Source organism: Oncorhynchus nerka, linkage group LG15, assembly GCF_034236695.1.
Source record: "Oncorhynchus nerka isolate Pitt River linkage group LG15, Oner_Uvic_2.0, whole genome shotgun sequence".
In the NCBI taxonomy this organism is placed as follows: domain Eukaryota; kingdom Metazoa; phylum Chordata; class Actinopteri; order Salmoniformes; family Salmonidae; genus Oncorhynchus; species Oncorhynchus nerka.
Genome location: NC_088410.1, coordinates 13,949,354 through 13,964,187, shown reverse-complemented (window position 1 = coordinate 13,964,187; position 14,834 = coordinate 13,949,354).

Sequence of the window (14,834 nt, the reverse complement as noted above, 5' to 3'; positions counted from 1 at the left end):
ACCTGTTTGAACTTGTTACCTGTATAAAAGACAACTGTCCACACACTCAATCAAACAGACTCCAACCTCTCCACAATGGCCAAGACCAGAGAGCTGTATAAGGACATCAGGGATACAATTGTAGACCTGCACAAGGCTGGGATGGGCTACAGGACAATAGGCAAGCAGCTTGGTGAGAAGGCAACGACTGTTGGCGCAATTATTAGAAAATGGAAGAAGTTCAAGATGACGGTCAATCACCCTTGGTCTGGGGCTCCATGCAAGATCTCACGTCGTGGGGCATCAATGATCATGAGGAAGGTGAGGGATCAGCCCAGAACTACACGGCAGGGCCTGGTCAATGACCTGAAGAGAGCTGGGACCACAGTCTCAAAGAAAACCATTAGTAACACACTACGGCGTCATGGATTAAAATCCTGCAGCGCACGCAAGGTCCTCCTGCTCAAGCCAGCGCATGTCCAGGCCCGTCTGAAGTTTGCCAATGACCATCTGGATGATCCAGAGGAGGAATGGGAGAAGGTCATGTGGTCTGATGAGACAAAAATAGAGCTTTTAGGTCTAAACTCCACTCGCCGTGTTTGGAGGAAGAAGAAGGATGAGTACAACCCCAAGAACACCATCCCAACCGTGAAGCATGGAGGTGGAAACATCATTCTTTGGGGATGCTTTTCAGCAAAGGGGACAGGACGACTGCACCGTATTGAGGGGAGGATGGATGGGGCCACGTGTCGCGAGATCTTGGCCAACAACCTCCTTCCCTCAGTGAGAGCATTGAAGATGGGTCGTGGCTGGGTCATCCAACATGACAACGACCCTAAACACACAGCCAGGGCAACTGAGGAGTGGCTCCGTAAGAAACATCTCAAGGTCCTGGAGAGGCCAAGCCAGTCTCCAGACCTGAACCCAATAGAAAATCTTTGGAGGGAGCTGAAAGTCCGTATTGCTCAGAGACAGCCCCGAAACCTGAAGGATCTGGAGAAAGTTTGTATGGAGGAGTGGGCCAAAATCCCTGCTGCAGTGTGTGCAAACCTGGTCAAGAACTACAGGAAACGTATGATCTCTGTAATTGCAAACAAAGGTTTCTGTACCAAATATTAAGTTCTGCTTTTCTGATGTATCAAATACTTATGTCATGCAATAAAATGCAAATTACTTACTTAAAAATCATACAATGTGATTTTCTGGATTTTTGTTTTAGATTCCGTCTCTCACAGTTGAATTGTACCTATGACAACAATTACAGACCTCTACATGCTTTGTAAGTAGGAAAACCTGCAAAATCGTCAGTGTATCAAATATTTCTCCCCACTGTATACACACAGACATACACACACGTACACACACACCGACATACACACACACACACACACACACACATACACACACTTCATTCTCACCCATGACATCGCGTAAACAACTAATCTAACTGCAACAAGCACGGGCATGCGGTGTTAAAAGCCTTTTCTGCACGCTGTTTAAAAGCTGTGTCGGTCATTTAGAGTCAGATGATATCATGGATAGGCCTACCGTTTGTATGTTTCTACGTGCAGTTGGCTAGCGGTAGCTCAGTGGCTGGAAGTCTACAGGAACAGCTAGCATGCTAATGGTTCCTGTAGACTTCTATTCATTGCGCTAACAATAGTTAACAACGGCTCCAGAAGCTACCTTCGACTGTCCTTCAAACTGCACGCAGAGACATAACAATGGTAGTCTATCCACTAGTTCGTCTGACTTTGGGTAAGTAGAAAAAAATGGCTTAACTGCCAAAATGTTATACTGTCAGCATACACATAGACCTATGATCCGATTTCAACATATAAGAGTCTCAAACACCCTAACAAAACATGTTTTTTTTGTCTCGATTATGTAGGCTATATGAGATTGTAGGTTATAAAATAATGTTAGGCTAAATTTTACCTGGCTTTAAGTGCGCATTCTCAAGGAAGCTTTAGTGGAAATTCAAATTCCGATGTATTTCAAACTTTAAAGACAGCGAGAAGAAAGAGTCTAAAGATTTAGATGACTGAGCCGATTTCCAAAGATGAAGGGGGAAAAGTCCGAAGATAAACGTCCTTCTCTTCTCATGGTTCGTTCTGAAAACAATCAAAATCCTGAGAAAAACGTTACATCCCCCCCAAAAAAGTGTATTTTCAATATTTCATGAAATATTTCAAATTCCAACCCGTTTTTTCGGTTGAGGTGAGAGAGCGGAGCGAACCTGACGCGCTCAGTCGCTGTCCATGGCATTGGTACTGATCACTCTAGCGCAGCGTCTCTACTTCTCTCTCGCTCTTCTCGTCTTCCTACTTTGAGCACCGTTGTGATTTGAAGCATTACTTCATCACTGACTTAACCGGTGTCAGCTAACTATCTGACGGAAAGGTCACTATTATCCAAGGGAATGGTATCGGTCCATGTCTATGAACCGGGGTTTGAAAAACATAGGCTACTCTTCTGCGCTGGGTGTCGGCATCTCTCCGGATCTTCCTCACAACTTTCCCGCCTCACGTAGCTTTTGCTCGCAGTGGTTTGAAACCCAGTCAAGTTGATTTGTAGGTTGATGCTATCCTATATAGCTCCTCTCCTATGCGCTCCAGTCTCGCAGCCAGTCCCAACCGAGGCAGGCCCCACTGGGCACAGACGTCATTTCAACGTCTTGTTTAGATTTGCATTTGGTTGAGTTGTCAACTAACGTGAATTCAACTTGAATTCAACAAAAAATGGCACCATGTCATTTGAATTAGGTGAAAAAAGGGGTGAAAAAAATAGGAAACACATTGATGTCTTTTTGCAAATCAAATCAATTTTCCACATTGATTATACGTCATCACTTTGGCTTTTTTATAACTTGGAAACAACGTTGATTCAACCTGTTTTTATCTAGTGGGGCGGCTTTCCTTCGACACCTTCCCAGGAGTGTCTCGCCTCAGTCGGGTAAGATCATGGAGGAAATGGGGGTCTGCTGTTGAATGTAAAGTGAATCACCTCCGCCCAAGGCTGTTCCTGGTCACCTTCAATATCTCATCAAGGTTTCTCAAAATCACGTGACTTAGGGTAGGGGGTATGTTTTAACGTTGTGTTTTTTCTCTCAAGAAACACCTTTAGCAGATAAGTGCGTGTGGCGGTGGAGCTCGCGCACGCAGGGTCTTTTTGGAGAGGGAGAGAGATGGGGTCTGATTCCCGCGTACGGGGCAGGGGTATTTAACAGTCGGCCGAGGAACGTGCGTGGCATTTATCCCGCACTCAGATGACGTCACCAAGATGTTGCCGTGCAGGTTTCGCCCCTGCATTGTCTGCTCCGCACACAACCGTCTCTCACCCTACCCATTACCGATAGGGCGCTCGTGTATGTACTCGCTCACCTGCGCGCATACCATGCGGCGAGTTAGAGAGTGAGAGGAAGAGAGGGGAAGAGGATGAGAGGTAAATTGAGGTCTGATTGTAAGGTAGTCTCCCCCCTGGAGAGGATCACGACTCAAATCCGTTCTACTAGGTTAGATGAACATGCCCCTCAATGAAACCCGTTGTTGTTCAATCAATCAATCAAATATATTTTATAAAGTGCTTTTTACATCAGCAGTGGGTACAACATGCTTTAGTTACCCGCCTGAACCTCATAGAGAAAGCAATTCAGAAGCGCAGTATTCTTCTGACGCACTAGCAACACCAAGGTATAGAGAAGTCTGATGTTGAATCAACTGTAAAGTCTCACGCCATGCAGCCTCTCACGCCAGATCAGATCAGAGCCCTGGAGGGTTCTAAAGAACACGTAGGCGGCAGGGTTCTGATCGCTCTCTCTCTCGCGCAGGTGTTACCTGACGCGGTTGACAGCTCTATATCGAGCGGGCACGACTGCGACTCCTCATCGTTACGTAATTACATTCTCTACGGGATGTCAGAAGGGGCGAGCCCTACACCCGCACAGCCTTGTGCCCAACCTGCATCAGTTATCAGGATTTCCCCCCCCCCCCCCACCCCCCACACACACACACACACACACGCACACACACAGAGAGAGACTTACTTAAGATTTAGATAACTCGGTCTTGGTAAAAGGAAACTTAATTTTCGATTGAGTGGAGAGACATATTTTTTCTTCACTAACCAGATCAATATTTATTCTCTCTCCTCTCCTCTCATCTCTTAATTATTCTCTCTCTCTCTCTCTCTCTCTCTCTCTCTCTCTCTCCCTCTCTCCCTCTCCCTCTCTCTCTCTCCCCCCTCTCTCTCTCTCTCCCTCTCCCCCTTCTCTCTCTCTCCCTTTCTCCCCTCTCTCTCTATCTCTCTCCACTCAACCCCCTCTTTAGTAGGAGAGGCTCTCCAGTCCAGTCAGTCCTGGCCATTGCTTCAGACTGGATAGAAGATTATAGGATGTGTCCCGAATGGCACCCTATTCCCTATTTACCCTATTTATAGTGCACTACCTTTGACCAGGGCACCCTATTCCCTATTGTCTCTGGTTAAAAGTAGTGCACTACATAGGGATGCAACCTAGGACATTAGATATTAACCTGATGTGTGAACTAACTAACCCCCTCTGGTGGTTCAAGTGTAGGGAAGCCCTTGATGGTTAACCGGTGTAGTCCCCTCCTGGTAAGGCTACATGGGTTAAGTAAACAACTCTAATTCAAGTACGCTCTTGTATGCAAGTAAATATAGGCCTAGATTTATTTGCAGAATAAGGTAGAATAAAGTATAAATAGTCGAATAAAGGTAGAATAAATGTAGAATAGGGTAGAATAAAGGTAGAATAGGGTAGAATAAAGGTAGAATAAAGGTAGAATAGGGTAGAATAAACGTAGAATAAAGGTAGAATAAAGGTAGAATAGGGTAGAATAAAGGTAGAATAGGGTAGAATAAATGTAGAATAAAGGTAGAATAGGGTAGAATAAAGGTAGAATAGGGTAGAATAAAGGTAGAATAGGGTATAATAGGGTATAATAAAGGTAGAATAGGGTAGAATAAATGTAGAATAAAGGTAGAATAGGGTAGAATAAAGGTAGAACAGGGTAGAATAAAGGTAGAATAGGGTAGAATAAAGGTAGAATATGGTAGAATAAAGGTAGAATAAAGGTATAATAGGGTAGAATAAAGGTAGAATAGGGTAGAATAGGGTAGAATAAAGGTAGAACAGGGTAGAATAAAGGTAGAATAGGGTAGAATAAAGGTAGAATAGGGTAGAATAAAGGTATAATATGGTAGAATAAAGGTAGATAAAGGTAGAATAAAGGTAGAACAGGGTAGAATAAAGGTAGAATAGGGTAGAATAAAGGTATAATATGGTAGAATAAAGGTAGAATAAAGGTAGATAAAGGTAGAATAGGGTAGAATAAAGGTAGAATAGGGTAGAATAAAGGTAGAATAGGATAGAATAAAGTTAGAATAAAGGTAGAATAGGGTAGAATAAAGGTAGAATAGGGTAGAATAAATGTAGAATAAAGGTAGAATAGGGTAGAATTAAGGTAGAATAAAGGTAGAATAAAGGTATAATAGAGTAGAATAAAGGTATAATAAAGGTAGAATAAGGTAGAATAGAGAAGCAGTCTAACTCAGTGAATTTCTATGTTATGAAGCAGTCTAACTCAGTGAATTACTATGTTGTGAAGCAGTCTAACTCAGTGAATTACTATGTTGTGAAGCAGTCTAACTCAGTGAATTACTATGTTGTGAAGCAGTCTAACTCAGTGAATTACTATGTTGTGAAGCAGTCTAACTCAGTGAATTTCTATGTTATGAAGCAGTCTAACTCAGTGAATTACTATGTTGTGAAGCAGTCTAACTCAGTGAATTACTATGTTGTGAAGCAGTCTAACTCAGTGAATTTCTATGTTGTGAAGCAGTCTAACTCAGTGAATTTCTATGTTGTGAAGCAGTCTAACTCAGTGAATTTCTATGTTGTGAAGCAGTCTAACTCAGTGAGTGAATCTTTATGTTGTGAATCCTTTGTCTTTATTCAGGGATGAATCAGTTTGTCTCTACAGAATTGAGATCATTCAACAGTCAAGGTTGTTCCAAACATTTCCAAATGACATTACTACACACACACACACACACACACACACACACACACACACACACACACACACACACACACACACACACACACACACACACACACACACACACACACACACACACACACACACACACACACACACACACACACACACACACACACACACACACACAGTAGTAGAATGTAGTTGTGTCAAGTGCTTAGTGTGAACATGGTGATGGAGTTAGTTGGCCTCTCTCTCACCCACACAAAAAACAATCAACCTTAGAAGATCACAGTCAGTTTTCAGTGTCCTTATATTCCCTGTAGCATCAGCAATCTGCGCTGAGTGTACAATACTTTAGGAACATCTGCTCCTTCCATCCATTTCCACCAGTGTAGATGAAGGGGAGGCGACAGGTTAAAGAAGGATTTTTAAGCCTTGAGACAATTGAGACGTGGATTGTGTATTTGTGCCATTCAGTTAGAGCGTTGGACTAGTAACCTACTCTGTTGTTTATAACGGAGGCCGCAGCGTAGCCTAGTGGTTAGAGTGTTGGACTAGTAACCTACTCTGTTGTTTATAACAGAGGCCGCAGCGTAGCCTAGTGGTTATCCATGTTGTTTATCGTAGCCTAGTGGTTAGAGCGTTGGACTAGTAACCTACTCTGTTGTTTATAACGGAGGCGGCATCGTAGCCTAGTGGTTAGAGCGTTGGACTAGTAACCTACTCTGTTGTTTATAACGGAGGCGGCAGCGTAGCCTAGTGGTTAGAGCGTTGGACTAGTAACCTACTCTGTTGTTTATAACGGAGGCCGCAGCGTAGCCTAGTGGTTAGAGCGTTGGACTAGTAACCTACTCTGTTGTTTATAACAGAGGCGGCATCGTAGCCTAGTGGTTAGAGCGTTGGACTAGTAACCTACTCTGTTGTTTATAACGGAGGCGGCAGCGTAGCCTAGTGGTTAGAGCGTTGGACTAGTAACCTACTCTGTTGTTTATAACGGAGGCGGCAGCGTAGCCTAGTGGTTAGAGCGTTGGACTAGTAAGCTCTGTTGTTTAGTGGTTAGTGGTTAGAGCGTTGGACTGTTGTTTATAACGGAGGCGGCATCGTAAGTGGTTAGAGCCTACTCTGTTGTTTATAACGGAGGCGGCAGCGTAGCCTAGTGGTTAGAGCGTTGGACTAGTAACCTACTCTGTTGTTTATAACGGAGGCGGCAGCGTAGCCTAGTGGTTAGAGCGTTGGACTAGTAACCTACTCTGTTGTTTATAACGGAGGCGGCAGCGTAGCCTAGTGGTTAGAGCGTTGGACTAGTAACCTACTCTGTTGTTTATAACGGAGGCGGCAGGGTAGCCTAGTGGTTAGAGCGTTGGGCTAGTAACCTACTCTGTTGTTTATAACGGAGGCGGCAGTGTAGCCTAGTGGTTAGAGCGTTGGGCTAGTAACCTACTCTGTTGTTTATAACGGAGGCGGCAGCGTAGCCTAGTGGTTAGAGCGTTGGACTAGTAACCTACTCTGTTGTTTCCAGCCAACTTGACACAACTGTGGAAAGCAACACCTTGTAGAGTCCATGTCCCAATGAATTGAGGATGTTCTGAGGGCAAGTCAATATTAGGAAGGTGTTTCTAATGTTTTGTACACTCAGTTTAGATAGATTAGTCAAGTTGTTTTACCTGAGCATAACCCCAAAACGACGGACTAATTAGCCTACTCTGTTGTTTATGATTGTGTGGTCATGGAAGACTGATTGGGTTCATAGCTGCTATCAGAATGGCAGGCTTTGACCACTACTGGAAAGGGCTATTTGCATGTGGAAATGTAATGCCATATGCTGCATTTGTTATAGGCCTTTTGTTGACCTTTTTTTGTCTGCGACACTTTGACATCTGGATCATTTGCAGCTGTTTGAGTCTATCAGAAGTGTGTGAGTTTGAGGAGGTGTCCGTTCGGCCTATGGGCAGCCTTTATAATCAGCACCAATTAGACTGAGCAATAAAAGCTCCCCATGGTCTTCTTAAATGAAACTAGTTGTTGACAGTATGGAGTTTGCAATAGAAGGGAGGAACTAAACCAGTTTAGAAGGAGGGGGAGTTTAGAAGGGAGGAACTAAACCACGGGGAGTTTAGAAGGGAGGAACTAAACCACGGGGAGTTTAGAAGGGAGGGGGGAGTTTAGAAGGGAGGAACTAAACCAGTTTAGAAGGAGGGGGGAGTTTAGAAGGGAGGAACTAAACCACGGGGAGTTTAGAAGGGAGGAACTAAAACGGGGAGTTTAGAAGGGAGGAACTAGGGGAGTTTAGAAGGGAGGAACTAAACCACGGGGAGTTTAGAAGGGAGGAACTCAACTAGGGGAGTTTAGAAGGGAGGAACTAAACTAGGGGAGTTTAGAACGGGGAGTTTAAGGAACTAAACCACGGGGAGTTTTACGGGGAGTTTAGAAGGGAGGAACTAAACCACGGGGGAGTTTAGAAGGGAGGAACTAAACCACGGGGGAGTTTAGAAGGGAGGAACTAAACCACAGGGGAGTTTAGAAGGGAGTTTAGAAGGGAGGAACTAAACCACGGGGAGTTTAGAAGGGAGGAACTAAACCAGGGGAGTTTAGAAGGGAGGGGGGAGTTTAGAAGGGAGGAACTAAAACTACGGGGAGTTTAGAAGGGAGGAACTAAACCACGGGGGAGTTTAGAAGGGAGGAACTATATCACGGGGAGTTTAGAAGGGAGGAACTAAACCAGGGGAGTTTAGGGAGTTACCACAGGGGAGTTTAGAAGGGAGTTTAGAAGGGAGGAACTAACCACGGGGGAGTTTAGAAGGGGGAGTTTAGAAGGGAGGAACTAAACCACGGGGAGTTTAGAAGGGAGGAACTAAACCACGGGGAGTTTAGAAGGGAGAAGGGAGTTTAGAGGGAGGAACTAAACCACGGGGAGTTTAGAAGGGAGGAACTAAACCACGGGGAGTTTAGAAGGGAGGAACTAAACCACGGGGAGTTTAGAAAGGAGGAACTAAACCACGGGGGTTTAGAGGGAGGAACTATACCACGGGGAGTTTAGAAGGGAGGAACTAAACACAGGGGAGTTTAGAAGGGAGGAACTAGTTTACCACGGGGGAGTTTAGAAGGGAGGAACTAAACCACAGGGGAGTTTAGAAGGGAGAACTAAACCACGGGGAGTTTAGAAGGGAGGAACTAAACCACGGGGGAGTTTAGAAGGGAGGAACTAAAACCGGGGAGTTTAGAAGGGGACCACAGGGGAGTTTAGGAGGAACTAAACCACGGGGAGGAGGAACTAAACCACGGAAGGGAGTTTAGAAGGGAGAATTAGGGGAGGAGGAACTAAACCACGGGGAGTTTAGAAGGGAGGAACTAAAACGGGGAGTTTAGAAGGAGGAACACGGGGGAGTTTAGAAGGGAGGAACTAAACCACGGGGGAGTTTAGAAGGGAGGGGGAGTTTAGAAGGGAGGAACTCACGGGGAGTTTAGGGGGAGTTTAGAAGGGAGGAACTATTAGGGGGAAGGGAGGAACTAAACCACAGGGGAGTTTAGAAGGGAGGAACTAAACCACGGGGAGTTTAGAAGGGAGGAACTAAACCACGGGGAGTTTAGAAGGGAGGAACTATACCACAGGGGAGTTTAGAAGGGAGGAACTAAACCACGGGGGAGTTTAGAAGGGAGGAACTATACCACGGGGGAGTTTAGAAGGGAGGAACTAAACCACGGGGAGTTTAGAAGGGAGGAACTAAACCACGGGGGAGTTTAGAAGGGAGGAACTAAACCACGGGGAGTTTAGAAGGGAGGAACAGGGGGAGTTTAGAAGGGAGGAACTAAACCACGGGGAGTTTAGAACTAAAAGGGGAGGAGGAACTAAACCACGGGGGAGTTTAGAAGGGAGGAACTAAACCAGGGGAGTTTAGAAGGGAGAACTAAACCACGGGGAGGAGGAACTAAACCACGGGGGAGTTTAGAAGGGAGGAACTAAACCACGGGGAGTTTAGAAGGAGGAACTAGGGGAGTTTAGAAGGGAGGAACTAAACCACGGGGGAGTTTAGAAGGGAGGAACGGGGGAGTTTAGAAGGGAAACCACGGGGAGTTTAGAAGGAGGGGGAGTTTAGAAGGGAGGAACTAAACCACGGGGAGTTAGAAGGAGGGGGAGTTTAGAAGGGAGGAACTAAACCACGGGGAGTTTAGAAGGGAGGAACTAAACCACGGGGGAGTTTAGAAGGGAGGAACTATACCACGGGGGAGTTTAGAAGGGAGGAACTAAACCACGGGGGAGTTTAGAAGGGAGGAACTAAACCACGGGGAGTTTAGAAGGGAGGAACTAAACCACGGGGGAGTTTAGAAGGGAGGAACTTTACGGGGAGTTTAGAAGGAGGAACTAAACCACGGGGAGTTTAGAAGGGAGGAACTAAACCACGGGGGGAGTTTAGAAGGGAGGAACTAAACCACGGGGGAGTTTAGAAGGGAGGAACTAAACCACAGGGGAGTTTAGAAGGGAGGAACTAAACCACAGGGGAGTTTAGAAGGGAGGAACTAAACCACGGGGAGTTTAGAAGGGAGGAACTAAACCAGTTTAGAACTAAACCACGGGGGGGAACTAAAACCGGGGAGTTTAGAAGGGAGGAACTATACCACAGGGGGGAGTTTAGAAGGGAGGAACTAAACCACGGGGGGAGTTTAGAAGGGAGGAACTAAATTAGGGGAGTTTAGAAGGGGGGGAGTTTAGAAGGGAGGAACTAAACGGGGGAGTTTAGAAGGGAGGAACTAAACCACGGGGAGTTTAGAAGGGAGGGAGTTTAGAAGGGAGGAACTAAACCACGGGGAGTTTAGAAGGAGGAAGTTTAGAAGGGAGGAACTAAACCACGGGGAGTTTAGAAGGGAGGAACCACGGGGAGTTTAGAAGGGAGGAACTAAACCACAGGGGAGTTTAGAAGGGAGGAACTAAACCACAGTGGAGTTTAGAAGGGAGGAACTAAACCACGGGGGAGTTTAGAAGGGAGGAACTCAAACTTGTATTCCATAGACTGGGATCCGCACTATGCAGCTGTTGCAAGAGTCCATTTTTCACTGGCTGCCCATGTTTTAGCTGGTAAGGGATTACAGTTACAGTTTGTTTTGTAATGTGTTCCTCTCCAACCCTGTGTGAGTGTGTCTGCTGCTGGATAATACATCATCTGGTTCTTCAGCCTGTTTGCACCCACCTCTTCTGTTCTTCCTCCTCTCGTTCCCCTCATCCCTCTCATCCCTCTCTTTCCTCTCATCCCTCTCTTTCCTCTCATCCCTATCTTTCCTCTCATCCCTCTCTTTCCTCTCATCTCTCTCGTTCCCCTCATCCCTTTCTTTCCTCTCATCCCTCTCGTTCCCCTCATCCCTCTCTTTCCTCTCATCCCTCTCTTTCCTCTCATCCCTCTCATCCCTCTCGTTCCCTTCGTTCCCCTCATCCCTCTCTTTCCTCTCATCCCTCTCTTTCCTCTCATCCCTCTCGTTCCCCTCATCCCTCTCGTTCCCCTCATCCCTCTCTTTCCTCTCATCCCTCTCATCCCTCTCTTTCCTCTCCATCCCTCTCTTTCCTCTCATCCCTCTCTTTCCTCTCCATCCCTCTCTTTCCTCGCATCCCTCTCATCCCTCTCTTTCTTCTCCATCCCTCTCTTTCTTTTCTTTCTGTGGGGGGTAGATGGGGGAGGGGACACCCCCACCAGGCGAGAGTTGATGGACATGTGGGTACAGGGGGCAAGGTTTAGGCTGTCTCCACAACTACCCCTGGAGCGAACCAATCACATGGCCAGAGGGATGACCTTATACCGGCCTGTCAGAGGGGATTAGTGTGAGAGGTGTGTGTGTGTCTCAGTTGCAGCTATACTCATCATCACCACAACAGCACCAGGTCCAGAGAAATACACAGAGGGAATAAAGGAGGGAAGGACAAAGAGAATGAAGAGGGAAACACAGAAAGATTAGCAAGCAAGAAAAATAGACACAAAAGATTGCCCCCCAGGGACCAGTTGACAGAAAGAGAGAAAGAAAGAATGAGAATGAGAGGGAGAGAGAGACTTGCCACTAACAACCAGACAGAGAGGAGGGAGAAGTGTGTAAAGGAGACTGAGTCAAGTGTCCTTATGGGCCCTGGTCAAAAGTAGTGCACTATATAGGGAAAAGGGTGTGATTTGTGATGCTGGCACAATATCAGTTATGTTCTGTTGTTTCCTGTTGTTAATGAACACATCAGGCAGGAGAACATCACTCTCCCCCTCCCTCTTTATCTCTCTCTACCCAGCACCTACCCTGCACCTGTAACCTACCTACCCTGCACCTGTAACCTTCCTACCAACCCAGCACCTGTAACCTACCTACCCTGCACCTGTAACCTACCTACCTACCCAGCACCTGTAACCTACCTACCCTGCACCTGTAACCTACCCTGCACCTGTAACCTACCTACATACCTACCTACCCTGCACCTGTAACCTACCTACCTACCCTCTCTCTCTCTCACTCTCTCTCTCTCTCTCTCTCTCTCACTCTCTCTCTCTATCCCCCCTCTCTCTCTTTATCCCCCTCTCTCTCTCTATCCCCCCCCTCTCTCTCTCTCTATCCCCCTCTCTCTCTCTATCCCCCTCTCTCTCTCTATCCCCCTCTCTCTCTCTCTCTCTCTCCCTCTCTCAGTGGATCTCTCCCTCTCTCAGTGGATCTCCCTTGCAAGATCCACTGCAAGGGAGACAGTGCAAAACAAGAAGCTCCTTGCGGTCGGACACCGATCAGTTGCCATACCAGGCGGTGCAGCAGCCAGTCAAAAGGCTCTCTATGGTGCAGCTGTATAACCTTTAGAGGATCTGAGAGCCCATGCCAAATCTTTTCAGCCTCCTGAGGGGGAAGAGACGTTGTCATGCCCTTTCCACCTCTGTGTTGGTGTGTTTGAACCATGATATGTCCCTAGTGATGTGAACACCGAGGAACTTGAAGCTCTCGACCGTCTTCACTACAGCCCCGTCCATGTGGATTGTAGAGGCTCGGCCCTCCGTTTCCTGTAGTCCAGATAGGCTCCTTTGTTTTGTCCACGATCAGGGAGAGGTTGTTGTCCTGGCACCACACTGCCAGGTCTCTGACCTCCATATAGGCTGTCATGGTCATTGGTGATCTACTACCGTTGTGTCGTCGACAAACTTTCTCTCTCTCTCTTTTTCTCACTCACTTCCTCCAGTCCTTTAATAATATTGTCTGAGGCCCCAGCAGTAAGTACTGTTTTCCTGACTAGTAGACTCTCCCCATAACCAAACAGAAGCCCAGCCCAGCCCCCTCTCCTCCAGCCCAGCCCCCTCTCCTCCAGCCCAGCCCCCTCTCCTCCAGTCCAACCCCCTCTCCTCCAGCCCAGCCCCCTCTCCTCCAGCCCAGCCCCCTCTCCTCCAGCCCAGCCCCCTCTCCTCCAGTCCAACCCCTCTCCTCCAGCCCAGCCCCCTCTCCTCCAGCCCAGCCCCTCTCCTCCAGTCCAACCCCTCTCCTCCAGCCCAGCCCCCTCTCCTCCAGTCCAGCCCCCTCTCCTCCAGCCCAGCCCCCTCTCCTCCAGTCCAGCCCCCTCTCCTCCAGCCCAGCCCCCTCTCCTCCAGCCCAGCCCCCTCTCCTCCAGTCCAGCCCCCTCTCCTCCAGCCCAGCCCCCTCTCCTCCAGCCCAGCCCCCTCTCCTCCAGTCCAACCCCCTCTCCTCCAGCCCAGCCCCCTCTCCTCCAGCCCAGCCCCCTCTCCTCCAGTCCAGCCCCCTCTCCTCCAGTCCAGCCCCCTCTCCTCCAAGCCTAACCCAGCCAAGCCTAACACAGCCAAGCCTAACCCTATCCAGCTTAGCCCAGTCCTGTATTGTGCCAGACCTTGCTGTCGCTTTGGCTCTAGTTGTGGCTCTGTCTGGCTCTGTAGTTGGGGCAGGACTGTGTGTTGTTGTTGTCCGGGGTGGTCTGGGGTGAAGGCTAGGCTCAGTGGGTTTGGCTGGAGATGGGGTGGGCTAGAGATGGAACGGGCCGGAGGCTGGGCTGTTGTTGGGTATAAGGCTCTATAGCGGTGCCTCTGTGAGTGCTGAGCTGCAAGCTGGGCCGTGTATGTGTCTGTGTGTGTGTGTGTGTGTGTGTGTGTGAGATGGGGTGGGCCAACACAAGCAGCACCGGGAACGTCCCCCTCGCGTGCCCCAGCAGCAGAACAGGAAATGGGAGAGAGAGAGAGGGAGGAGTGTGTGTGTGCGTATGCGTGTATGAAAGTGAGTTAGTGAGATTGTTTGATTTGAATTTATTGAGAGAAGATAGTGGGATGTAAGTTAAATATAATATCTCACCTGCATAAAGCTGTAACACCTGCCAGACTGTGGACTGGCTGACTGAGTGACTGGCTGACTGAAAGTGTGACTGACTGGCTGAGTGACTGACTGGCTGACTGAATGAGTGACTGACTGGCTGACTGAATGAGTGACTGACTTGCTGACTGAATGAGTGAGTGGCTGACTGGCTGACTGAATGAGTGACTGACTGGCTGACTGAAAGAGTGACTGGCTGACTGAAAGAGTGACTGGCTGACTGAAAGAGTGACTGGCTGACTGAAAGAGTGACTGGCTGACTGAATGAGTGACTGGGTGACTGAATGAGTGACTGGGTGACTGAATGAGTGGCTGACTGAAAGAGTGACTAGCTGACTGAAAGAATGACTGGCTGACTGAATGAGTGGCTGACTGAATGAGTGACTGGGTGACTGAATGAGTGACTGGCTGACTAAAAGAGTGACTGGCTGACTGAATGAGTGACTGGCTGACTGAAAGAGTGAGGGGCTGACTGAAAGAGTGACTGGCTGACTGAAAGAGTGACTGGGTGACTGAAAGAGT